General features: G+C 40.8%; 1 protein-coding gene across 1 annotated transcript in view; it reads left to right on the top strand.

Annotated features, from left to right (window-relative positions):
* FHIT (fragile histidine triad diadenosine triphosphatase) overlaps positions 1-26,379 on the top strand; it is a 1,435,547-nt gene that overhangs the window by 269,552 nt on the left and 1,139,616 nt on the right. The gene's annotated exons all lie outside the window — the stretch shown is intronic.

The following is a 26,379-nucleotide window of genomic DNA, read 5'->3' on the forward strand; positions in this document are numbered from 1 at the left end:
CAGTAATAATTGCACTTGGGTCTGTAAAGAAGATGAGTTGGATTTCAACCTGTTTCAATAAAGAGAATAGGAAAAATGTACATGATGTGTGTACACTTATATTCCAATGCTGCCAGGTATTATTAGGTCCCTGATATTTGTAGGAATTGGTCTGTTCTTGCAAGTCTGATCTTTTAATTTATCTGCCTTTCTTCTGGTGTTCTTAGACAAAGCTACATTATTACTGTATATTATTTCACTTATTCCTTTGATTTTAAAAATGTGACATTTTCACAGAGAGCTTTCACTAGCTTATGTAATAAACATTGCTGCCTGAGATGAAAAGGAATCAACTTCTACAGGGTATCCATTTGCTTCTTTCAGATATAATTGCTAGTCTACCGTATATCCTTTCTTTTCCTCAAATCTTGCTTCCTTTTAAAAAATATGTTGCCGTTTTTCCAAATTGCCTCTTCTCTTGTGTGCATTTCATGGTTAACTTTTTCTAATATCTCCTTTGCCTTACCATCTCCATTGTGAAAAAAAAAAGGACTGATTGGGACTGTTTATGTAAACAATGGAGCTACCATTGCAAGAAAAATAGCAGAGAGTAGGTTTCTGCCTTCTCTAGCTGATAGAACTAAAATAAATAAATGCAGCCCCCCCAAAAAAATTGCTCTTGGTGATTGCTTTTTGCAGATGCATACAAGATGCAAAGAATTGATTTTCCAAAAGGGCCTGCGCATTAAAAATCTATTTGATAGGGCAATGCAGTGTTTTGAACTCGAAGGCAAAAAAAAAAAAATCAATTTTGGGGGCAAGGGGGCAAGTGTATCTCCATTCCTGCAGTTTCTTAAAGCCATGACTTTTTCCTGGATTGTGTAGCAGTTGTGCAATTGTGGGAAAATGTTTCCTGGTAGGAATTTTCAAATTGTTGGAGAGGATTCCAGGAGTAACTAAAGACAAAATAAAGTTCACTTGAATACAGCCAAGAATTATTTATACAATCCTTGATTGTATAAACAGAGGCATAGAATCAAAATCACGTGAAGTGTTAGTACCACTTTACAAATCCTTAGTAAGGCCACACCTGGAATACTGCATTCAGTTTTGATCACTACATTACAAAAAAGATATTGAGACTTTGGAAAAAGGGCAGAGAAGAGCAACTAGGATGATTAAAGGCCTGGATACAAAAACATATGAAGAACGGTTGCAGGATTTGGGTAGGGCTAGTCTAGAGACAAAAAGGACTAGGGGTGTCGTGATAGCAGTATTCTGGTATTTGAGGGGCTGCCACAAGAGGGGTCAACTTATTTTCCAAAGCATCAGAATGCAAGACAAAAACAATGGATGGAAACTAATCAAGGAGAGAAGTAACTTAGAATTAAGGAGAAATTTTCTGACAGAACAATCAACCAATGAAACTACTTGTCTTCAGACATTGTGGGTGCTTTGTCACTGGAGATTTTTAAAAAGAGACTGGACAGCCACTTGTCTGAAATGGTATAGGGTCTCCTACTTGAACAGGGGTGGACTACAAGACCTCCAAGGTCCCTTCCAGCTTCTACTCTGCTCTGTTCTGCTCTGCTCTGCTCTATCAATAATGCTTTGCCTCTTGACCAGGAATTCCAAGAATTTAATGTCTTTTAAATAATTGTCTAGCCTGGAAAAGTTTTAAAGATGCTTTAAGGAATTGCAGCTGGATTTTGTGTTGTCAATGTGGCTCTTGCCTGTAAATCCAAAAAGCTGCACTTCCCTGTTATTTAGCTTATTGAAAATGTAGCATAGAGGAAATGCAGCAAGGTAGAGCCCAGCAATTTTTATTCACTATCCTAAGATTGCAAGGAATGAAGGTCATGTGGTTTTAGGGTGCAAAATGTTCTTGAAAGGAAAAAAAGGCATTTTTATCTTCAGCATTTCTCCAGGAACCTTAATAAAGGGCATTTCCTTAAATTCTGTATGAAAGCAGTTCTCAATATTTGTCTTCCCAGGGTGCCATGTGATCTATCATGACATGGTTGAAACACTGTAAAACCAGGATAGTTGTTGATGATGGTGTTGATGTTATTATTACTTTGACATGTGTGGCTATGCTTTCCTATTGGACAGAACTCTTCCATTATCCCTCCTCCTTGCTTCTGAGCCGTAAGTCCTGTAAGGGAAATGCCAAGCTTGTCAGCTTTTTCTTTTAAAAGTCTAGACAAAATGAAGTAAAAATTTCAAAAAATTGTCATTTTTCTCCTGTTCAACCCCCAAGACAAATGGATTTACAGAAGCACAAATTACTTTTCTCTTTTTTCCCCTTTGTTGTAGTGTGAGGGGTGAGGGAAATGTTGTTGTTCTTGCAGGACCTTGAAGTGAACCCTGATTTTCATTCCTTGGTCTCAGCATTTCAAGTTGTGACAACCATGAATCACTCTCAAAGTGCTTCTTAGGTTTTGGAGAGCAAAACCATTGGCAGCCCGGAAGAGCCAAAGACAGTCTTCTCCTCCCTTTTCTTCTTGTTTTTATTATTTTTGCTCCGTAAATTAAGATGAAAAATGCTTCACAGTTACCTACCCATACAGTGTCTTTTGTATGCCGAATTTGTAATCTGCTAGGCTGCAGACTTTTTCTTTTTGTTGATTTTTATACTTGATACAGAATCCACCCTCGTTTTTGCAAGTCAGAAATATTATTGCATTTTTGTATGTCACTTGTACCCTGTTATCTGTTCCACCAGCTGCAGCTAGCTACCGTTCATATTTTGGAAGCTGTTCTTTTATTACCCAGCTGTTTAAAATTGCTAAATATTCAATATCCCCTTCACCCTGACAGGTGGTAAAAGGAATGAGTGAAAATAGCAGTGCTTTATGTATCTTAATTATTCAGTTAGAATATTTAAGCCATCTCTTCTTAATAGCATAAATGCAAAATAAGAAAGGTACATAAAATATTAGGATCTGAATCCCAGACTGAATTTTTCATTGGCTTAAAGAAGAGATTTACTGGGGAAAGGAAATGTTTTTTCTTATGTCAGCAACTGTGTACATTTGAAATTATGGGGGTTGGTGCATATTTTGGACATTCTCAGATGATACATTTTTCTTAGGCAGATATGTATACCTTCAATGAAAGAATGAACTGCAAGTATGGATCATTTTCATTTCCCTGTATATATCATTGCAATCATTGGGACATTATTTTTGGTATTTGGAATCAGAGGGCCCAATATGAATCAATGCTTTTTCCAGTATTATTTATCACAGTGACACATCCCAAGAAAATACATAGAGAAGTTTGTATCTGTAAGGAAAGAGTGGTTTCATGGGATACATGTGTACAAATGGCATGAGGAAGAAGACAAATTTCTATCTCCTAGAACAGTGGTTCCCAACCTTTTCTATACACTGCACCCCTAGAATGCTTCTGATATATTCTTGCACCCCTTACAAAAGTTCAAAATAATGGCAACAAATTATGCATATGCACTATAATTTTGAAACTTCTAAACCTAAGTTTTCGCACCCCCTGGAATATTGTCTCACATCCCTGGTTGGGAACCCCTGTCCTAGAAAGATACAAAATTATTTGAATTGAAATCACACAGCTGCATGTTATTGATTATGTTCCAGCAAGTCATTGTTGACTTGAAATAGTTCTTACACTTACCCAAAAAATAATTACAAAATTTGCTGATTAAATGATTCTGTGCCATCAAGTTGTTGGTATCAACTCTTAACAACCACATAGATAGATTTCCTCCATTATAATCTGTTCCTAACTTTCAAGTCTTCCAATGGTACACCTATTGCAAATGCAATGGAATCCATTCACCTTGTTGCTGGATTCGTCTTCTTCTCTTTCCTTCCATTTATTCCAGTATTAGATTCTTCTTCACAGACCTACAGTATATCTTTCCATAATGTATCCAAACTTGAGCCTGGTCATTTGTGCTTTGAACGAGAACTCTGGATTGATTTGTTAAATGATCCACTTGTTTGTTTGCTTGGTTGTCCATGGTATTCCCAGGAGTTTTCTCCAATGCCAAAGTTAATTTATCTATCCAATAATATCCATGAAAAAAAACTGATAAAAGACTCTCCTTCCATCTACTCTACTTGAATCCTAGACTTTCCATAAAGCTGAACATTTGAAAAGTTCAATTTGTGAGAATCTTCATAACATATTCTTATTATGTCAACATATTCTTGACTTTTACAATGGACCTTTATTTTGTATATATGTATTTTATACATTATAATTCTTTTAATGTGAGTTTTTAGACAGTCTTGTAGTTGGAATGCATGCATTTTAATCCCTTACTTTTATCAGAATTAAGTTTATGCTGAGTCCTGAATCTAAGGCAGGCTAGGCAGGCATTTAGTTTTTGACTATCAGTCTCTGACTGTGACCAAAGCAAATAGTATTAGCTACACCAGCCAATTAGTCAGTAATGACTTGATAATGAAATATTAGGACTGTACTTCCAGCAAGTCTGGGGAGAACTGACAAAAGCTTCTCTTACAATGAAGTAATTTTTTCTTGGTGTCTAAAGGCCTTCCTCCATTTTTATACTCTGCCTTTGCTTCATTACACAGGGGCTGACTTAACTGTCTTGTCTCTCACCCAGATTTTACATATTCTTGCAGGAAACAACCAGACTGAGCTGGAGGGTGGGGTCAAACACACCATCAGTTTTGAGTCTCTTGATCCCCCATAAGAGACCTAAATCCAGCCCCCCTTGAAGTCCACTGATTCTTATCTGGCACCAATTTGCCTTGACCATTAGTAGTTCAGGTTCTTGTGTGTAGGTAGCATGAAATAAACTTGTAGTACTTTGGACTTTATCCTGGTTCCTGACTTCTTGCACCTGATAATTCTGCACAAATATCCTTACATTGCTAGGTAAAAGAGTCAGGGTGGAACCTGATTACTTTAGAGAAGTAATTCATGGGGGTGGATGATCTGGAAATGGAAGAGAAAGAACAAGAGGAGAATGACATCTAAAGAAGTTAAGTGATGGTGTATAAGAGGTGCTTGAAACCCAGGGCATTCTTGTTGAGAACTGGGGAGGCAGTTCTGGGAAGTCATAGAGGTAGCATTCAGGGGAAGCGTGGAGGAATAAGGACAACCAGATACTAAGAAAGGATTGGGAGAAAGCAGAGATGGGTGTAGAAGGAAAAAGGGGTAGGTCTGGCTTTCTTCTTCCTCAGAATGCCAAGTAGCCAGCAGCTTTCTAGCTACTGGTATGTACAAAGCCAGAGATCAGAGTAATAAAAAACAATGCTGAGTCAGGGAGAAGAGCAAAAACTCACAGTTGGTGCTGGAGCTTATGACTTGTGCTTGGAGCAAAAAATCTGGCAAGATCTCCAGTGGTGACCTGCCATGGGAAAATAAAGACAGACCAGTTGAAAGGGTCTGGCACCACTAAGTAATAATAAAATCAAGACTGATGAATATGATGAAGTAAAGCTAAAACTGAGAAGGAATATGTGAAGAATGTAATGAATCACCAGGCTAAGGCTAAAATTAGGCTGTAGAAGAGATTATAATAAAGTTGCTGTTTCCAGATAAAGATGAAAGAAGGATCTAGAACAGGGGGGACAAACTGCTGGCCTATGGGCCGGATGCGTCATGTGGAAGCTGCCCCCACTGCATTGCAAGCAATGGCAAAACCAGTCCGATATGTTGCACGATGTCACATGACGTCGCGAGTTTGACATGTCTGATCTAGAAGGAAAGACAGCACTGAACTGATGAAGACCAGTTGGGAGTTGTTTAGAAGCAGTTTAAGGTGTAAAGAGAAAACTTGAAATGGGAAGATCAGGCAAGGAATTCAGAACTATATGAACAGAATAAAATGAATAAACCATAGAAAAATACAGGAATAATCAGCTGGTGGGGAATTCTGGGAACTGAAGTCCACACATCTTACAGTTGCCAGGATTGAGAAATATTGATCTATAGGATAGTGAATAAGTTAAGTGTACAGTAGTCTTCCCTTAACAACTATTTCTTTAGCAGCTGTTGGAAGTTATATCAGTGCTGCAAAAAGTGATTTATGACCAGTTCTCATACTTAGGATGGGTCAAAATGCCCCTGAGGTCACATGATTTGGGCACTTGGCAACTGTCTGGCAGTCGGTAGCATCCCACAGTCATGTGATCATCATTTGTGAACTCCCAGTCAACTTCTGGGTAAGCCACCTAGAAGTTGCAAGTCATGTGATGCTTTGCTTAATAACCAATTTACTTACCGATGGAGTGCTGTTCCCATTTATGGTGGTTAGGTGAGGACTACCTGTATAAGGAACAGAAAATGTACAACAAATAAAAGAGCACTTTGCTGTTCATTTAATAAGCAAAATATTAAATAGTTTAATGCAGTGGTGGGATTCAAATATGTTAACAACCAGTTCTCTGTGTGGATGCCACTTCCAGAAGTCCATTCTGGGCCTGGGCAACAAAAAATTAGCTACCAGTTCTGCCGAACTGGTACAAACTGGCTGAATCCCACCACTGGTTTAATGTTAGCAGAACACCTTGCTGATAATCACAGTTGTTTACAATAAAATTTCTTTTATGTCCTGCCTGAAGCTGTCTGTACCCCTAACCCTGTGACTCTGACATGTTTTGACCCAACATATGTTGTATGGTTCCTTAATTTAAGGGAAAATAAACTAAGGGGAAGTTTGGCTGGTCTGAGGCAGCTAGGCAGACTTTCAAATTATTTCTGTCTTTCTTAAAGATCAGAGGTCCCCAATCTTTTGGGCACCAGGGACTGGTTCCATGGAGAGAGGTTTATCCTCAGACTAGATGGTGCGTGGTTTTGTGTGCTACCTGTATCTCACAGATGGGGTCTTGCTTGTTTGTGCAGACCAGTTGCTGGCCTGCCGTGGCTTGGTACTGGTCCATGGACTGGGGGCTGGGGACCCCTGTTATACAGGAAAGCAATTGTTGAGAAGAATTTACATGTATATTTCCTTTTTCCATGGCAGGAGGGAGAAGGCACACTAAGCTGTCATTTACCTATCTCAGATGTCTGGAGCGAAGCTCAGAGAACAGAGCGACATGGTAATAAACAAGGGTTTGGCACATTCAAGGATGCCCACATAAAGAGAGCCAATTCCTGAAGTGCTGGGTGAAATTTACAATGCTAGTGTTGCTTCTCTGCAGTTTTAAAAATAAAAGAGGCACTTTTCTATGGCAGGTAGATTTACAAGCTTTTCTGGACAGTCTTGAATGTCTCCTCCATAACTAATCAAGACAGAAAGTTCTGTGTCTGTTTCTGCATACCCAGGAGGAATAAAGTTGGTTTAAATGACTTCCATTGCAAATGCACCAATCCTGCTAACTCTAAGGCAGACGTTAAATTCTGTATGTGCTGATAAATGTTTTTATTAAATCTATATGCTACCCATCTCACTATCCAGAGCAACAAATACATCCAAATGGATAATATTTTTCAATTTAGGCATGTTTAATACTTATTTGAGTTTAGGATACTTTCCAGTGTTGTCCATCCTTGATCTATATTTAAAATGATAAATTATTACTTTAAATTGGAATTAGGATTTCTCTGTACCTCATTCCATCTTTTCTGACTGCTCTCCAGATTTTAAAATCTTTTAAAGAGGATTTTCCTTTCTCAATTAACTTGTGGGTAGCTCCACCCTGAAGGTGATATAATTCATGTGTCTGCAGTCTTAAGCATTCATACCTGAATGCTGGCCTCATTGAAATACAAATCGTCCTTGACTTACGACCTTTTGTTTAGTGTCCATTCAAAGTTACAATGACTGAAAACAGTGACTTATGATGTTTTTTTTTTTTTCACACTTACAACTGTTGCACCATCCCCATGGTCACGTGACAAAAATTCGGACACTTGGCAACTGACATGTGTTTATGACGAGCAGTGGTGTTACTAACTTAATAACTGCAGTTATTCACTTGACAACTGTGGCAAGAAAGGTCATAAAATGGGGCAAAACTCACTTAATAACCCTCCTGGTTAGCACTGGAAATCTTGAGCTCGGTTGTGGTCATAAGTTGAAAATAACCTCTAAAGGCAGATGAGGTAATAAAGTTATGTCCAATCTCCTTCTCCTTCAAAACAGGAGACATTATGAGGGACAAAGGCTTGATTCTTTGTAATAATTGTATTAGTCAAGAATCCCATTTTAAAGATGTTGATGTTACTACAGTTTTTGACCTTGTGACTGAAATCAAGTTTATCTGATTTGAGGGTGGCAAAACATTCAAAGAAATAGGTGATGAATGTGTTGGAAATTTTTTGAAGTGAGAATTGTCCAGCTCATTTGCTGTGGTCTACATTTTTCAGAGCATATATGTGGGAATAAAAGCAAGCCCATTAGAAGTGACCAAAGACAAATAAGAAGAATAGAATAGAATAGAATAGAATAGAATAGAATAGAATAGAATAGAATAGAATAGAATAGAATAGAATAGAACTGGAAGGGACCTTGGAGGTCTTCTAATCCAGCCCCTTGCTCAAGCAGGAGAACCAGTGGTGGTATTCACTAGCTAAATTTTGCTAAATTCAGAGAACCGGTTTAATGCACACTGCTTCCTGAAGTCCAGTCTAGGCCTCAGAGGTCTGGAGGAGGTCTCCCAGGCCTAGAACGGCCCACTGGAAGTGCATGGATTCCACTTCTAGAAGTCAGTGTTAGGCCTCAGAGAACTGGTTGTTCAAATATTTGAATCCCACCAATGAGGAGAACCTATACTATCTCAGACAAGTGACTGTTCAGTCTCTTCTTAAAACCTCCAGTGATGGGAACTTCCGGTGGATCTGCGTTGGGCGATGGCGGCTACTTTGTAGCCGTCCTCCTGGGTAAGTGTAATGAACCGCTATGAACAGCAGACATCAGCTGTTCAGCGGTTCAAAATCCCCCTCCCGGGCAAAGGGGGGGGGCAGAGGGTAGTCTGAATAGTGGTAGAGCCTCTTATGTACCCCCAATTTTTCTTTTTTGGGGGGGACAGAGTGCTCCCACGGAGTTCAGACTGTCTCCGCTTCCCAGCTGCTTTTGTCCTTGGGACAAAACAAGCCCTCGCAACCACCTCCGCGTTTAAAGTGATTTAGTGGTTTTTTTTAAGAAGCGGACAGAGTTGTTTAGAGGATTTATTTTTTTGCTTTCCTTGACTTTACATGTATTTTAAATTTAAAGGTTTATTCTTTTGTTATAGTCTTTCTTTTTATTTTTTGCTTTTTGCTGAAAGGGAAAGTAAAATGGCGATCGGCAGACTTTCTAGTGTTTTTTTTTTCGGGAAGCTAGAATGGCGACCGGCTTTTTTTTACCTTCTCTTTTTTTTCTTTCTTTTTTTTAAGGATTGGATGGATTTTAGAGTATTATTAATTTTTGTTGTTTAATTTTCTAAACATTATTGTTTTGGTTTGATTTTTTGTTTTGCTTTTTGTATTTTTAAAAGGCAGGCATTTTGTTTCCCCCCCCCCTTCTTTTTTTTCACTTTAACGATTGGAGTGTATATTCTAATTTCTTTTATTGATTTATTTTTCGCCTTTTTCGATTTTATTTTAAATCCAAAGGTTTATTGTTTTGTTTACAGTCTTTTTTTTCTACTATTTGCTTTTTTGTTGAAAGAGAAAGTAAATGGCGATCGGGAGACCTTCTAGCGTTTTTCTCTTTTTTTTTTTGGGGAAGCTAGAGTGGCGATCGGTTTTTTTTTACTTTCTCCTTTTTTTTTTCTTTTTAATGAATTGGATGGATTTTAGAAGTATTATTATTGTTTTGGTTTGATTTGTTGCTTTGTCTCTTGTATTTTTAAAGGGCAGGCATTCTGGTTTTGGTCTGATTTTTTGTTTTGCTTTTTGTATTTTTAAAAGGCAGGCATTTTGGTTTTTCTTCCCTTTTTTTTCTCACTTTAACGATTGGAGTGTATATTTTAACTTTTTGTTTTGGTTTGATTTGTGGTTTTGTCTCTTGTATTTTTAAAGGGCAGGCATTCTGGTTTTTTCCCTCCTCTTTTCCTTCTTTTTTTTCATTTTAATGATTGGAGTGTATATTTTAATTTTTTTTATTTTTTTTTTCTTCTTTTCTAACTCCCTTTTTTTTATTTTTCTTATTATTTTAAAGATTTTCCTTTGAGGGAGTTATGATTTTCTTTTGAAGGAATTTTTGTAATTTTTAAGAAGGAGTAAAGTTTTTTTTTTTTAAGATGGCTCCAAAGCGTCCACTGAATTTCACAGTTCCTAAATCTTCTGTGGCCCAGCCAACAACTGTGAAGGATATGCAACAAATGATGGAAAATTTTACAATTCAAATTAGGGCAGAATTGAAAAAGATTTTGGAAGAAAATAATAAGATTTTGAGGCAAGACATAGTTTTGGCTCTAAAAGGAGTTGCTTCTGTTCTTGAAAAGTTGAATTCCCATGTGGAAGAAGTAGCTGAAAAAGTGGAATTAATGGAGGGGAAAATTGAAAGTATGGAAAAAGAAATGGAAAACGATATTCTTATGCTTCAATATGGTCAAATGGAATACGCCTTAAGAATTAGGGGCTTGGAAGAGTCCTTGCAAGAAGATCTGAAAGAGATGGTTGCAAAGGACTTTGATGTAATTTTGAATAAAGAAAAAGAAGGAATACTTAGTGAAATTGAAAAACTATTTAGAGTTAACTCTGCGGTGGCAGTACAAAAGAATTTGCCAAGAGATGTGGTAATTTACTTTGGGAAGAAATCTTTACGCAATGAAATTATACAAGCTTTTTATAAGAAGAGATTTCAAATCGCTTCACAAGATGTTATAATTTTAAAGGAGATCCCATCTAAAATTTTAAGAAGAAGAAAGGAGTTTGCCTTTTTAGCAAATGAACTTAAAATGAGACGAATTTCGTTTAGATGGGATGTTCCGATTGGAATGGTGGTGAATTACCTGGGAATATGTTACAGACTTAATACTGTTTCTCAAGCAAAAGATTTTTATACTTCATTATTGGGGGTATGTTCATCTCCATCTATTAAGTTCAAGACTTTGGAAGAAATGGATGTAGAATTACAGTTTGAAGACTCTAAAATTGGGCAACCCCTGTTTAAGAGATCTCAACATGTTCCGATTGAGGAGCAGGAGACAACTTGTGTAGCACAAAACTGTAAAGAAAAGCAGCAACTGAAGAAGAGTAATGAAATTTCACACCTAGTGATTGCTGAATCTGTGGGAGAAGCAAGACCCATAAATCCTGTGGAGCAATCTTCAAGGATGGAAGGGTCATCTGAGATGAAAAAGGGGAAATTCCAGCCTGAGGGGCGTCAACAAGTTGAGAGGAAGGGGCAGAGGAAAATCTGTGCAACGTATACTTGTAAAGAAAAAGACCAACAGAATAAGGAGATTAAGGAATCCCCACATGTACTGGCTTCTGAGTCGTTGGGAGACTCAGAAAATTTGGAGCAGCTTTTGAGGACAGATCCTAAAGCATTTGTTTTAAGCTTTATGACAAAAATGGACAATCGAGGCTGACAATAATATCAGTATGATAATGAATGGAGAATGAAAATGGACAATTGAGATTGATAAGGACTGGGGTTTTTGTGGTTGCAACTTGTTACTGATGAAGATTTGAATATCTATTGTGTTTATGGTGGATGGAATTTCCTATAGTGTTTTTTGAGGGTGGAATTTGCTATAAACTGTCTACTTTGGATGGAATCTGATAAGATTTAAATGAGTATAAAGGTGTCTTGTTTTTTTTCCCTTTTTTAAGTTTAAGTAATGTATAAATTTGTGTTTTGGGGGAGTTTATGAAAATGATAATAATATTTTTGATATTAGAAGGATTGGAGTATATTACAATGTGTTTAGTGTTTTGGGCGGGATTTTTAATGTTTAAAGTTTTAAGTAATGTTTAGATTTGTGTTTTTGATTGATTATAATTTGTTTGTTCTAATGTTTCAAGTTTTGATTGTTTAAATTTGTGTTTTGGAGGGACTATAACTCGTTTAACTAAATCTATTTAGATTTGCTTATGATTTATGCTGACTTTATATTGTAGTTATAGATGTTTAAAGAAAGCAGTGCTTAAAATTGTGTCTTGGAAGAAACTTATGTAGAAGGATGGATAATATTATAAGTAAGATTAGAAGATTTTTAGAGTATATTATAATGTGTTTATTATTATTTTCTAGAAATAATTCATTTAATTTAAGGTTTTTAGGACTGTTTAGGATTTATAGGTGTCTTAAGTTTTATATGTGTTTTAAGTTCTTTTTCTTTTTTTTCTTTTGAAACATTTTGGATAAGCCTGTAATCAACTCTGGGAGGTTCAGGGGAGGGTTAGGGAGGTTTGGGGAGGTGGGGGAGGGTATGGGTAGGTGGGCGGGTTTGGGGAGGGGATTTATTTTGTAAAATGTTAAAAATTCTCAATAAAAAAAAAAAAAAAAAAAAAAACCTCCAGTGATGGAGCAAACCCTGATTTCTGAGATCCAAATGAAGACGTAAATTTGATTAGTATTTTTTTTTACTAAATTGAATTTAGAACTTAAAATCATAAGGTTGGAAGAGAACTTGGAAATTTTCTAGTCTGACCCCCTACTCAAGTTGGAGACCCTATACCATTCTGGACAAATGGTTATCCAATCTCTTCTTGAAAATCTCCAGCGATAGAGCACCCACTACTTCAGGAGGCAAGCCTTTGCCCTGATTAATTGTTCTTGCTGTCAGGAAATTTCTCCTTAGTTCCAGATTGGAGCTCTCTTTAGTGAGCTTCTGCTCAATATTTCATGTCTGCTCTTATGTGTTTTAGAGAGTGAGTCAACACACACATCTCTATTACTGCCTTCAAGACATGGAAGACTGCTATCATGTCACCCTAATCCTTCCCTTCATTAGATTGGACATACCTAGTTCCCTCAATCCTTCAATGTCAGGTTTAGTCTCCAAACCCGTTATCATCTTTGTTGCCCTTCTCCATACCCTTTCTAAGTCTTCAGCATCTTTTTTGTATTGTGGTGACCAGAACTGGACTTAAGGAGGGGGAGGGTTTTCATGTTATTTGTATGAAAGATGAGTATGATTGTTTTATTACCTTTTACATGTGTTACTGAAGGTTGGAGTATACAGTGATGGTCATTGACTTATCTAACTGTCCTTCAGCTTTTATGAGTTACATCAGCAAAATCATTTTGCTTATTTTGGTCTTATCCGTTGTTGTTAATTTAAATGACATTGCTTGTTTTTTTTTTCCTGAGGATGCAGCTGCCCATACTGAATATGTGACAAATATCTTGGAAGGCTTTGTGAAGTCAAGCTGTATGCTAAGCTAGAGAAATGTGCATTTGATTTGCCTTCTTTAGACTGTTTAGCTATCATATTTCTTCAACAGGCACCCAGACCAAACCTTCCTATCCTGCAAACTCCAAGGAATGCCAAAGACATCCAGCATTTTCTGGAATTTTACAACTTTTATATGCAATTAATATTTGATTTCTAAATCCATTCCATACTTCACAGAACTCACTTATTCCTTTGTTGTTCAAATGGATGCTCCCGATTTTGCAGTGAGAGTTATTTTTCTTAGATGGTTCATGAGCTTGGAAAAGATATTTTGCCTTGTCCTTTCATTTGAGACTGTTGAAAGGAACTCTGATTCATTTAACAAGGAACCATTAGCAAAGAAAAATGCCTTTCAATAGAAGAGAATATATATAGCTCAGGGTTGAACTGTGGAACACACTGATAATATTACCTAGTTGGGTAAGGAAATGTCTGCAAGCAAACAACCAAGTTCAGAGAGCAACCAGGACTCCACAAAAAATCCTTTCAACATGGGTGTCAACGCTGCTAACATTGGATGTTCTTGCTTTAACAACATGTGAAGATGCAGCCTTTTTCTTTCTTATGCTTTACTCTTAGAATTAGATGATACTGGCGTAGGAGGTAGAATTGGTGGCCATTAGTTAGACATAACGATATTGTACTAGTGTGTGAATTCAGAGCTTGAAATAAGAGATGATAAGTGTTGAGTCCGTGGCGGAAAACAGACACGAGAAGCAGCTGGAGTTCTCAGTTTCATTTATTCAGCGTTCAGCTTACAGGAAGATGGCTTCAGCCTCGCCCAAACGCCTCGCAGCCTCTTATATAGGCAACTCCCTGGTAAATGGGTTACTTTTCCCGCGCCAGCACCCGCGCATGCGCACGGCGCTGGCGACAGCCTGTCTGGTCCCGGGCAGCTTTGCACCTGCCCGGGACTGCCTGCAAACGCCCGAGCCGTTTGCAAGGCTCGGGACATAACACCCCTTTCCCCCGGGCTAAAACTACTACCAACATACAACATTTATTTTATATGACATTTTGCTCCCCAGTGCTCCCACTGATTACTGGCTTTTGCCTTGCCAGCAATGTTATGTAATCTTCTAGATACTTAGGAGATTTCTTTGCTCTCTGTGACCTTCTTAGCTCTGGGTTACTGGCATAAGTCCCCTGAATGGAGGGAGGCGTGAGCCTGTTCTCTCTATTGTGCCCTGGTGTCTTCCAAGGACTGTGCCCCGATGCCTGGCCTGCTTGCTTGCCCACCGGTCTCGTCAGGCCAGGGCTTCTGTTACTTTGTGACCTGGTTGACCTACCTAGCTGTAGACCCTCAGGCCCCTTGAAGTGATAGCCGCTGCTGGGCGTCTCTGTAGAACCTCCTAGGTCAGTCCCAGACCTGTCAGGAGGCTGTCCATTCCCTGAACCCCATTCTGTGTTCGGGCTCGTGTGGGTTTCTGTACTTTCCCAAACCTCAGGTGTTCCCTGATTTGTGCTAGGGTTGTTGTAGTCGGGACTTGGTTCCTCGACTAACTCTGTGTATGTTTGACCCCCTGTAGGATTTGGGGTAAGGTCAGGCAAACCTTGGGAATTGTGTGCCAGTTCTCTTGCGGGGAATGATTTGTTGGGATGCCCCCGGGTATCCTCCGTTGCTGGAGTGCTGTGTGATGTGTGTGGAAAGTGAGTATGCCCCGGGGTGACTCCCTGGCTGGAGTAGGCGTGAGTGCCTGTTGTGTGGGTAAGCTCCATGACTTCCTTTTCGGAGCAATTGCGGAATCTTGGGATGGGCCGTTTGTGGCTCCCTCAGTGGAGATGGGCAGTAGCTCTTGCCCTTCCCTTTTCTCCAAAGGGTCCCCCTCCCCCCCTGGAAAAGACCCAGGAGTCTCATCAGAAAAGTCCCGCCTAGAGCGGAGTTGGTCGATGTGCCGACGCAGGACACGACCGTTGTCCAGGGCTACCTCGTAGGAGAGAGGACCTGTGACCCTGGAAACAGAAGCGGGGACCCATGTATGAACAGGCCCGTAATTGCGAGCCCAAACCGGGGCACCCACAAGTAGTTGTCTAGGTGCCCTAGGATGTGAGGTAGATGAAGGCAGTCTGTCCGGATGCAACCGGTCAAGTCTAGTAGTAAGTTGGCGCCCCCAACGAAGTTCAGCTGGACTTCTCCCTGTAGAAGTGGACAGTGTGGTGCGATAAGAAAGGAGAAAGTCAGCCAACCTGTGATGCCAGTCCCCGTAGGTGAGTCTCTTCACGGCGTCCTTTGCGATGCGCACCAGGCGTTCAGCCATACCGTTGGTGGATGGGTGAAAAGGCGCAGATGTGGCATGACGAATCAGGTTTGCCTGTAAGAAAGCTTGGAATTCGGAGGAGGTGAATTGAGGGCCGTTGTCGGACACAATGACATCTGGCAGCCGCTTGGGCAGTCAAAAAATCCCCTCATAACCTAGAATAGTCTTGCAGTGGGTGGTGGATGAGACAGGCACAGGCCTCAGCATTTGAATGGATTGTAACAGGGGACCAAGAGAATATGAACTTGCCCTGAACGGCCAGCGTAGTCAATGTGCACCCTAGCCATGGGGACCTGTGTTTCCTTCCCTCTATGCACAGAGGGAGCTTGTGGGCATCTCTGGGCGAGATCGTTGGCACGGTGCATGCGTGTACATTAAAGCCTCAATATCTTTATCTAAAGCCGCACCACATTGGCTGCGTGGCCAAGAGCCCTTCATAAGAACGGGGCGTGGAACACTGCCAGGATGACCCTCGTGGAGGGATTCTAAGACCCTAGTCCTCATTGAGGTGGGAATGACAACTCTGTTTCCCCAAAGCAGACAACCTGAGAAAGGGACAGCTCGTTCCTTTTGGACCAGAAACTCTGAAACTCAGGACTAGGGCAGTGCTCAGGCCAACCAGACAAAACCCAGGAACGGACACGTGAAAGTGTGTAATCTGTACCTGTTTCAGCGGTAACATCCCTGGCACTAAGAGGGAGCTCGGCAAGGCTTGGATTGATAGAATGTTGGACAGCTGGCGCGGGGTCAGCTTTCTACTACTGGCAGAGCAATCTACTGCGCCATCAGCATGGCCAATTTCTTTCCCAGGCTTGTGGAGTAATGAAAAATCATATGCAGACAAGAAAATAGACCACCTAAGCATTCTAGGGGAAATGATGTTGGGAGTCTGCTTACGTGTGGTAAACAGTCCCAGCAGAGGCTTATGGTCAGTGAAGACCATGAAATGCCTGCCATATAGAAAATCGTGGAATTTTTTAATTCCAGCAACAACAGCCAGAGCCTCCCTGTCTATCTGAGCGTAGTTGCGCTTGGCAGAAGACAGTGTTCTGGAGTAGTATGCAATAGGAACCTGAGTTCCATCAGACCTGAGGTAACTCAGGACAGCTCCAACCCCGTAGGGGGACGCATCACAAGCGATGCACACAGGGAGAGACTCGTTGAAATGTGCAAGAACACTGTTAGAAGTGAGCAAGGCCTTGACTTCTTTAAAGCAAGCCTCATGCGCTTGTGACCACAGCCACACAACCTGTTTGTCTAGTAGCCTGTGAAGAGGCTCAGCTACACTAGCTTTATGTGGAAGAAAAGAAGTGTAGAAATTCAGGAGGCCCAGGAAGGCCTGAAGTTCGGCCTTGGACTTTGGCCTAGGTGCTTCTAAAATAGCTGTCAGTTTGGATTCAGCAGGGTGAATCCCAGCAGCATCAATTTTGAACCCCAGAAATTCAGTGGAAGGCACCCCAATCTTGCATTTGTCTTTTTTGAGCTTGAGGCCTGATTTCCTGAATCTTAACAGAACAGCCCTTAGCCTTTCAGCTAGAATGTTTGTGGAGTCTCCTGCAATTAAGACATCATCAAAGTAGGGGCAAACCCCCGGTATGCCCCGCAGTGTGTTTTCCATTACGCTTTGGAAAATCCCAGGAGCGACATTCACTCCAAACTGCAGCCTTTTTACCTTAAAGGCTCCCCTGTGGGTCACAATAGTCTGAGCTATAGCAGCATCATCATCAACAGGCCGCTGTTGATAGGCTTGACTAGGTCAAGCGTGCAAAAACAACTCCCCCCCTTGAGAATGCCAGTATGTGACTGACCACAGGAACAGGATAGGCATGTTGCTGCAATGCCTTATTGAGTGTGCATTTGTAATCAGCACAAATGCGAATGTCCCCATTTGCCGTTAGAGGCGTGACAATGGGGGTCTCCCACGGGCTGGAATCAACAGGTTCTCGGATTCCCTGTTGGATTAGTTTGTCTAGTTCAGTGTCAATCTTACTTTTTAAAGCAAAAGGGACCCTTCTTGCTTTAATCCTAATGGGAGTGACAGTGGGGTCTAGCTTTAAGGACACAGGTGGTCCTTTGAATGTGCCCAGCTGGGGGCTGAAAACATCTGCACATTCTGTGCAGACTTCCTGTAGGTCGAGTGTTTGTAAGCTATTGAGTCCTGTGACGTGTATCCCCAGGGCCTCAAACCAATCGAGTCCTATGAGACTCGTTCGTTCACCCCCTACTACTATTAAGTCTAGTGGACCTTCAAAACTCTTGTATTGCACGTTAAGGGTGGCCTCCCCCTTAACACACACTCTTGAGTTCTGAACATCTGTTAATACAATATCAGAAGGCCTTAACTTGGCCTTAGACCCACTTCTGGAACAAATCTTCCTAAATGTATGCAATGAAATGATGGACAGGGCAGACCCTGTGTCTAGTTCCATAGATAATGGAACCCTTGTAGCTTCACGTTGAGTGACAGCTTTTTCTTCATGGGCTTGTGTGTGCCTGTTCTACAGATGCTTCTTCGCAAAGCGCAAAAACCTACCCTATTCTGGCTGGGGAATCTGGTACCCTTCAGGCGTTCTTCTTGGGGTTGTGCCTTTCGTCCGGCCCAGGCCACAGCGCAATGGCCCTTGTTTTACCGCAATTGCCCGTTCATGTAGCGGAGCGAACTTGCGAGTCGTCTCCCTGTGGCGACCTCCCAGCCCGCTGACTTGAGCGGAACCGGAAGAGCTTCCCTTCTGTTCTCTTCCTTCGCGGGGTGTAGACGGTCGCTTCCTCGTCCGGATCTCTCGGAGTTTCGTCGGACGTCTTCCTGGTGCAAGCCGGACGCACCCTCTTCACTGTTTCAGTCGGCCAGCATGTTTTTGACGACGCCGCCTGCTGCATTCTTCTGCTGAACTTCCGCTGAAGGCTTCTTGGTAAGATAATTCTTCCTTGCGAATTCTCTGTTGTGATGCTCGCGATGCTTAACCCGCACAACGAATCGGTCCCTCAGTTCGTTCCTGCGAGGTCCTTGAACTCGCAGGGCTTGGCGGCCTTCCGTAACGCAGCGATGTAGTCCTTGGCTGACTCATCGGACCGTTGATCCCTTTGTTCGAAGGTGTGGCGCCATGAGATAACGGACACCTTGGGATGGAAATGCTCCTTCAGCAGCTTCTTCAGGTCTGCGTAGCTTACAGACTCTACTGTGACAGGTGCTGCAAGGTTTTCTGCGATTTCGAAGGCGTCTTGGCCGCAAACGCAAAGCAGGGTGGCCGCCTTCAAGCTATCTTCCCTCACTTGGTTTGCCTTGAAGTAGTTCTCCATTCTGGATACGTAGGACTCCCACCGCTCTGGATGTGAGACGTCGAATTCCGAAAGCCTTCCGATTTTTGCCATCTTCGGATCTTCAGGAGACGGGTCTATCAGCCAGCCTGCCCCCGAATGCGCACCGGATTGGCGGGCAGCTGCCGAGTCGACGCCGTTCCTCTTTCGCCGCTCAGGACTCCTTGGGTAAGCTTACACTTCTTCCTTTCCAGGTATTGCAAGGCATCCCACCTTCGTCGCCAGTGTTGAGTCCGTGGCGGGAAAACAGACACGAGAAGCAGCTGGAGTTCTCAGTTTCATTTATTCAGCGTTCAGCTTACAGGAAGATGGCTTCAGCCTCGCCCAAACGCCTCGCAGCCTCTTATATAGGCAACTCCCGGGTAAATGGGTTACTTTTCCCGCGCCAGAACCCGCGCATGCGCACGGCGCTGGCGACAGCCTGTCTGGTCCCGGGCAGCTTTGCACCTGCCCGGGACTGCCTGCAAACGCCCGAGCCGTTTGCAAGGCTCGGGACATAACAATAAGAATTGGGGAGCTGGAGAACAGGAGGGAAAGCCTGCATTTTAAACTAATTGAAGAATGTAATTTATGACTGTTAATTGGAGGAGGGAATTGTGCTCTGATACCATGTGCTCATGGCTTCAACTATGTTAGTGCCAAAGCTATGCTACTCCAATAAAGATTCTTTAAGGTCAGAACCGTGACAATGGGAAGCATCCTTTGGAAGGAGCAGAGATGCTGTCCAGGTTCAAGCAGAACTGGAATACTTACTGTTGATGCTGCAGAAAACTTAGGAGTTGGATTCATTGGCGATTTGGTATTAATGAAAAAAGTGAGCTTCCCTCATATAAATCCAAGGAAGCTCTTTTCATCCTAAATCAGTGTCTGGTGTGGACAAAGCAAGGGCAAAGGTGTTGAAAGTTAATCCATAAAAGACAGACCAGTCCTGACTATTGAATAGGAAATTATGAAACAGAAATTTAAGTTTTGTCAAATAGGGAGTCTCTCCTTTGAAAAATGAATTTTGTCTTTGCATATACTGGATTGGCTTGACACCAGGATTCCACATAAAGATAGTCCTCAGCTTACAACCTTTTGCTGAGTGTTCAAAGTTACAATGGCACACAAAAAAAGTGACTTATGACAATTTTTTGAACTTACAACTGTTGCAGCATCCCCATGATCATGTGATCAAAATTTGGATGCTTAGCAACTGGCTCATGTTTATGATGGTTGCAGGGTCCCAGGTCATGTGATCCACTTTCTGCGACCTTCTGATAAGCCAAATCAATGGGGAAGCCAGATTCATTTAACAACCTTGTTACTAACTTAACAACTGTAGTGATTCACTTAACAACTACGGCAAGAAAAGTCGTAAAATCAGGCAAAACTCACTTAACAACTATCTCACTTAGCAACATAAATTTTGGGCTCAATTGTGGTCGTAAGTCAAGGACTACCTGTACTATATTCCACCAGGAGCTAGTAGCACAGGTTAAGATGAGTGTGCCAAATGCATCTCTCCCCAAATATCAGACTTGCTTGGTTCATGGCTTGTAATTATAATCTATTTGACTGGATTTTGGAACATAGGCTTAACTTCTGGAATATGTGTGTAGTGTGTGTGCAACTGCTGTTCACATTCTCTACTTGTTGGCACAAAAGATTTCTTTATAGGTCCATAGTTCTTCACACTTTCCAAACACTTCAGTTAAGCAGAGAAAATGAAATATTATTTGAGTGTGTGTTTGTTTTTTTTGCTCATAAACTGCTGCCCAGGCAATAATCTTAACACTTTGCTAACCTTCAGGGCTTAGCACCGTATTTTTTTTCTCCTAGAGACTTTGGGATTCATAATGTTTATAAGGGTTGGGAAACACATGGATGTTGTGTGTTTGTTTGTGTGTGTGTGTGTGTGTTTGAAGCACTGAAATGAGGCCATGCCTCAAAATCTGCCAATGGGAGCATTATAAAAACTGCAGTACTAGATATAGAAAAGATCATGGAATAAACTGCTCCTAACCTCATTGTGCTTTGGGCTTCTCACACATGGATTATTGAATAATGTACACCTTTTCATTTTTGTCACTAGAGCTTGTTGGCTGAAGCAAGGGTTGGCTCGAATACAGGGCTGCTCAACTGATTCCCCAGTCATGGAAATAACACCAAGTTATTGTCCATAGTTTCAATAGTATCTGCAGGCATTGATATTGTGGCATGAAAATAGCAATAGCAATAATATTATGTAGTACTATACCACTCCATAGTGTTTTACAACACTCTCTGAGCAATTTAGAGCGTCAGCAAATTGCTCCCAATAATCTGGGTCTTCATTTTACCAACCTTGAAAAGATGGAAGGCTGAGTCATCCTTGAGCCAACCAGGATCAAACTCCTGGCTATGGGCAGAGTTAGCCTGAAATACTACTTTCTAACCACTGTGCCATCATAGCTCTTATATAGACCGAGAAGCTATTAAAGTGAATTTAAATATATTGCTATTGGAAGACATTGTAGATTTTGACTGATAAGCCACACTTCTATTAAGTATTTGGAGTAAATTAACCCTTTCAAAACTAATGTTTTGCCAATTCTGATATCCACAACATATGTGGTATTCCCTTATGAAATATATTTTCAGATATTGAACATACTGTTTTGGAGGTTTATTTGGAGAATTTCTCCCACTTGTTTTTCACTCGGGATGCTGTAGTGGCCAGTTGCCAGTTGCTGAAGCAGGCTTTTCACTTTCATTTCAGTTTCCAAATTTCAGCTTAAATCGAGAGTGAGTTAGTTAATGAATGTTAAATTTTATCACTGGCAATTTCCTCTCCTCGGCTCTTTTGAAATAGGCATATAGACATGTAAATTGAAGGACCTTAGGGATTAGTTATTTTGGAACATACTGAATTCTTACTTCTTCTGTGTTAGCCATCAAAGAAGCGTGTTATGTCATAGCATGTCAAATCCAGTCTGATTCTGACACTCATGCCAAAGTAATAACGTACTGCCATCCAGTTTTGCAAGAAGCAAGGCCATCCTTTCATGGGAAAACATGCACAGAACAAGATATTTTACAGTATCTGGAGGGTGGAAGGGACTGGATAAGCAGGAACAGACTCTGGCTCAATCCTAGCAATACAGGTTATGGGTATTTGCTCCCTTCTCCCCTTAGAAATGGGGAAGCACTTCCCCATTCAAGACTGACATGTAACACTGGCTTATATGCCAGATGACCTTGTGCTATTGTGGCTCTCCTATAAGGCACCAGGCTAGAAACCAGGAGATTGTGAGTTCTGGTCCTTCTAGTCCAGTGTTTCCCAAACTTGACAATTTTAAGGCATGAGGACTTCAACTCCCAGAATTCCACAGCCAGCAATGCTAGTCCAACCAATTCTAGCCAGCTGGGTGACTTTGAGCTCTCTCAGCACAACTCATCTCATTGATAATTAACAATTAATCAGTGGAACAACCTGCCTCCATAAGCTGTGAATGCTCCAACACTGGAAGTTTTTAAGAAGAGACTGGACAGCCATTTGTCTGAAATGGTATAGGGTTTCCTGGCTGAGCAGGGGGTTGGACTCAATGATCTCCAAGATCCCTTCCAACTTTTTTATTATTATTATTATTTTGGATCATCGCACAGTCAGCCAGATAATAATAATAATAGTAGTAGTAAAGTTGGAAGGGACCTTGGAGGTCATCTAGTCCAACTCAGGCAGGAAACCCTACACCATTTCAGTCAAATGGCTGTCCAGTCTCTTCTTAAAAACTTCCAGTGTTGGAGCATTCACCGCTTCTGGAGGCAGGTTGTTCCACTGATTAATTGTTCTCACTGTCAGGAAGTTTCTCCTTAGTTCTAGGTTGCTTCTCTCCTTGATTAGTTTCCACCCGTTGCTTCTTGTCCTGCCTTCAGGTGCTTTGGAAAATAGCTTAATTCCCTCTTCTTTATGGCAGCCCCTGAGATATTGGAATACTGCTATCATGTCCCCCCTTGTCCTTCCCTTCGTTAAACTAGACATACCCAATTCTAGCAACCGTTCCTTATATGTTTTAGCCTCCAGTCCCCTAATCATCTTTGTTGCTCTTCTCTGTACTCTTTCTAGAGTCTCAACATCTTTTTTACATCGTGGTGACCAAAACTGGATGCAGTATTCCAAGTGTAGCCTTACCAAGGCATTGAAGAGTGGTATTAATACTTCACGTGATCTTGATTCTATCCCTCTGTTAATGCAGCCTAGCACTGTGTTGGCCTTTTTGGCAGCTGCAGCACACTGCTGGCTCATATTTAAGTGATTGTCTACTAGGACTCCGAGGTCCCTCTCACAGTTACTACTATTGAGCATGGTGCCACCTATGCTGTACTGTGCATTTGGTTTTTCTTGCCTAAATGTAGAACCTTGCTTTTTTCACCATTGAATTTCATTTTGTTAGTTAGTGCCCAGTGTTCAAGTCTGTCCAGATCCTTCTGTATCTTAGCCTGTCTTCTGGAGTGTTGGCTATTCCTGCCAGCTTGGTGTCATCTGCAAATTTGATGAGTTCCCCATCTATCCCTTCGTCCAAATCGTTGATGAAGATGTTGAAGAGCACTGGGCCATGAACAGAGCCCTGGGGCACCCCACTACACACTTCCCTCCATGTAGATTCAGTTCCATTGAGGACCACTCGCTGAGTACGGCCGGTCAGCCACTATGGATCCATCTGGTGGTGGTTCTGTCTACCCACATTTTGCTATCTTATCAAGTAGTAGATTGTGATCTACTTTATCAAATGCCTTACTGAAGTCCAAGTAAATTATGTCCACAGCATTCCTCTGATCCACTAATTTTGTCACTTGGTCAAAGAATGCAATAAGATTTGTCTGGCATGATCTATTTTTGACAAACCCATGTTGGCTTTTAGTAATGACTTTGTTTGCCTCTAGGTGTTCGTTGATTCGTTGTTTGATTATCTTTTCCAGGATCTTCCCAGGTATTGAGGTCAGGCTGATAGGTCTGTAATTTCCAGGATCCATTTTTTTTCCTTTTTTGAGGCTGGGAACTACATCAGCTCTTTTCCAGTCCTCTGATAGTTCCCCTTTGTTCCAGGATCTTTGAAAAATATAGTTCAGTGGTTCCAATATCACATCTGCCAGTTCCTTGAGAACCTTGGGGTGTAATCCATCTGGTCCTGGCGATTTGAACTCATCTAGGCTGGACAGGTGCTCACTTACCATTTTCTTGCCTATCTTAACTTGTGTTTCTATTTTGTTTTTTATGGCACTATTTTTGATAGATTGGTCTGTTTTTTCCATTTTGTCTACCTATCGAGTCCTTACCCAGGACCTGGGATAGGCAGATGTGGATGTTTGATAGTATTACAGATATCGTCGCAGGATGGAAGCAGTTCCTAGTAAGGCCGCCTTTTGCAATTAACTAATAGCGAATTTGTCAATGCCAATGGTGTTCAAGTGGTGCTCCAGTTGTTTTGGGATTGCACCCAAGGAGCCTATGACTATTGGTACTACCCTTGCTTGCTTTTGCCACAGTCTTTCTATTTCGATTTGTAGGTCTTTGTATTTTGTTATCTTCTCCAGTTCTTTCTCTTCTATTCTGCTGTCTCCAGGCACTGCCACGTCCACTATCCAGACTTTTTTGTCTTTCTTATAGACAATTGTTAAGTCTGGGGTGTTATGTTGCAGGTGCTTGTCTGTTTGAATTCTGAAGTCCCAGAGCAGTTTAATTTTATCATTTTCTATGACTTTTTTCTATTTTATGATCTCACCAGTTTTTGCTTACAGGCAAATGATATTTTTTGCAGATCTTCCAATGCACCATTGTTGCTACTTTGTCATGCCGCTGCTTGTAGTCAGTTTGTGCAATCTTCTTGCAACAGCTTACCAAGTGGTCCACTGTTTCTTCAGCTTCTTTGCATAGGCGGCACTTACTGTCTGTTGCTGTCTTCTCAATTTTGACTTTGTATGCATTTGTCCTTAAGGCTTGGTCTTGTGCAGCCAGAATTAGTCCCTCGGTCTCTTTCTTCAATTTTCCTGCTCTTAGCCATTGCCAGGTTTTATTATTATCTGCTTCCCCAGCTATTTTTTTCATGTATTGGCCATGTAGTGCTTTGTCTTCCCATGCCTCTATTCTGTTCTTCATTTGTCTTTCTTGTAGGCCAGTTTGGTCTCTCCAGTAGTCAGTAAGCCTTCCTGATATACTAATTTCAGTGCATCTTCATCATTGTTCTTCATATATTCTTCCAAAGCCATTTTTTCTTCTTCAACCCTCTGATGTACTTGTAGCATTCCACGCCTACCTATTTGCCTTGGTAGATAAAGTCTGTCAATGTCACTGCGTGGATGAAGGGCATGATTCATTGTCATTATTTTTCTGGTCTGCCTATCCATTGCTTTTTGTTCTGCTTGAGTCCAGTCCACTATTCCAGCTGTGTACCTAATGACTGGGATTGCCCAGGTGTTGATTGCCTTTATGGTATTTCCTCCATTGAGTTTGGATTTTAAGATCTTCTTCACTCTCTTGATGTATTCACCTCTAATCTTTTTCTTGACTTCAGTGTGCTTGATTTTGTCAGCTTGAAGGATACCCAAGTATTTGTAGTACTCTTCCTCATCCAGACTCTTAATGTTATTTTCGTGGGTCATCTTGATTCCTTCAGTTTTCACTATTTTCCGTTGTTGTTGTTATTGTTGTTGTTGTTGTTGTTATCAGGGCTTTTTTTCTCATAGAATGCCCAGAATGGAGTTCTGGCACCTTTTTTGGATGGAACCTTATAGGGTAGGCAAGGCGGGTTGTATGACATGTGTGAGTTCCGGCACCTTTTTTTGTAGAAAAAAGCACATCATCATCATCATCATCATCATCATCATCATCATCATCATCATCATCATTATTATTATTATTATTATTATTATTATTATTATTATTATTATTATTATTATTATTATTATTTTGAATGGTTGCTGAATGTGGCCATAACCTGAGGACTACCTGTATTATAAAATTCATTGAATGATCTATATGTGATTTCAACAAATTACAATAGATAATTTCATTAATTTCATCTTAGTAGGAATGCTTTGGGAGATTTTTGAATATATTTTAGTACATATGGCAACCTTTAAGTTGATTTAAATATCCCTGTTGGGAATGAGTCATGGGTTTCTCTGTCCTTATCCAAAGAATAAATACTTTTACCCAATTTGGGGTAATTTATCCAGGTTTGGGAAGCACTGGTCTAGTAATTAAGTTGTTGGAGTAGGATTGGGAAAGGCAACATATCTACATGAATGATCTATATATGATGAATATTCACATACATTGCTGCTTTTCTCTTTTTTCCTCCTCAAGAAAAATTCTACTACTACTACTACTAGTACTAATACTGATAATGAACACTATTTCTATCCCTAGCAAGAAGACAATTACTAATGATGACCTTTAAAAGAATTCAGATAAAGCATAGCCGCTGTCAGAACATAAAGATTCTCTTCATTAACTATTATCTAAGCATTTTAATAAATGTACAGGCTTTGGTCTTTTTTGGGGGTTATAAATA

This window comes from Crotalus tigris, unplaced genomic scaffold (genome assembly GCF_016545835.1).
Source record: "Crotalus tigris isolate CLP2741 ecotype Arizona unplaced genomic scaffold, ASM1654583v1 scf7180000024342.5246164, whole genome shotgun sequence".
In the NCBI taxonomy this organism is placed as follows: domain Eukaryota; kingdom Metazoa; phylum Chordata; class Lepidosauria; order Squamata; family Viperidae; genus Crotalus; species Crotalus tigris.